This window comes from Galeopterus variegatus, unplaced genomic scaffold (genome assembly GCF_000696425.1).
Source record: "Galeopterus variegatus unplaced genomic scaffold, G_variegatus-3.0.2 Scaffold4864, whole genome shotgun sequence".
Taxonomy (NCBI): domain Eukaryota; kingdom Metazoa; phylum Chordata; class Mammalia; order Dermoptera; family Cynocephalidae; genus Galeopterus; species Galeopterus variegatus.
In genome coordinates, this window is record NW_007730975.1 from 81,373 (window position 1) to 82,804 (window position 1,432).

A 1,432-nucleotide genomic window follows, 5' to 3' on the forward strand; every position below is an offset into this window, starting at 1 on the left:
TAGTAGGTGCAAGTCTGTAGCTTCAGGCTGGCTGGAAGACAACTTTATGTTCATGTAAATAATGTCATCTTGTCCCATAACTAAGGTCCAAAATATCAAATAACTATGCGAAAAGAGGGAACTCAGAGAAATGCATGCATGCATGCAAAAAAAAAAAAAAAAACCCACACATCAAAATCTGTGTTTTTTAAAAATCCTTTAGAGCCCACATGGTTTTAGGCCCCAACATGGCTTCAGTCCTGCTCACTCCAACAGAATGATCACGCATAATAAAAATACCACCTGGATATCAAACATAATGAGGAGGACCTGAGAGTCCAAGTTTCAGTTTTGCTATCTGAATTTGGTAGGAATAATGGGGAATAACAAGCTCACCTGAATGGATTAGGTGCGTTAAACACTGTGTATCTGATCAGTCAGCAGCCTTACAGTAGAACTTAAACAATCCAGTGAAAATGTTCAAATGTCCTTTTCAGATTCAGCTGAGACACTGTATGAGTCTTGGCTACATGACAATTAAAACTAAGAGTGAAGGGGGTGATCTCTTAAAATGAGAAGGTAATACAGGGTCAGGGACACAATTGGGGAATAGAAAGTCAGTAGAATATGTGCAGAGGACATAGAGACAGGAAGAGAAGATAAATTCCACCACAGGTAAGATACTGTGCCTAGGAGGAATTACTTCTTTTATTTACTCTAGGAAAACACACTTTGTTTCTCTATACTGTTAAATAAAAATTATCAGAGGTCATGGTTTTGGACTAAGTTCCTGCACCAGGTCCTAACAGAGCAGACTAAAAATCAAAATGGAGTCACCTTTGCTAAGTTCCATGACACTTAGGTTGTGGGCTGACCCTTGAAAAGTCAGGACAAAGAGATAGCCAATTTCTCAAACCACCCATTTTTAAAATGATAGTTATGATTATGAAGTTCCCTCTGTTTTAATTCTTACCCAAAAGAAATAGCCTGAAGTAACCTGATAATAACTGTCGATTATTTTTCTACTGTTCTGTCTTCCTGTCTTCGCCTTACAAGGAAAGTAACTTTGAAATGACCAATCCGCTCTTTGTTCATTGTTTCTGCTTTCTACAATAAAATCGACCTCTGCCAGGTTCATTGGAACACATTGTTTTATGGAATAATGTGTTGCCTGATTCTAGAATTGCAATAAGGTCAGTTGAGGCCTTTAACTAAATTTGTCATAATTTTGTGTTCTCTGACAATACTGTCACACAACACTTCTGGCACCAGATGTGTGGGCTTTTTTCCACAGTGAGCAATTCTCCAACTGCAAACATCAGCTGGGTGTCCTACAATTTAATTCATTCTGATGGTATCTGGGCTAGCCAGTAGCTCAGCTGGTTAGAGCTTGGTGTTATAACACCAAGGTCAAGGGTTCGGATCCCCATACTGGTCAGCCACCAAAAAATAA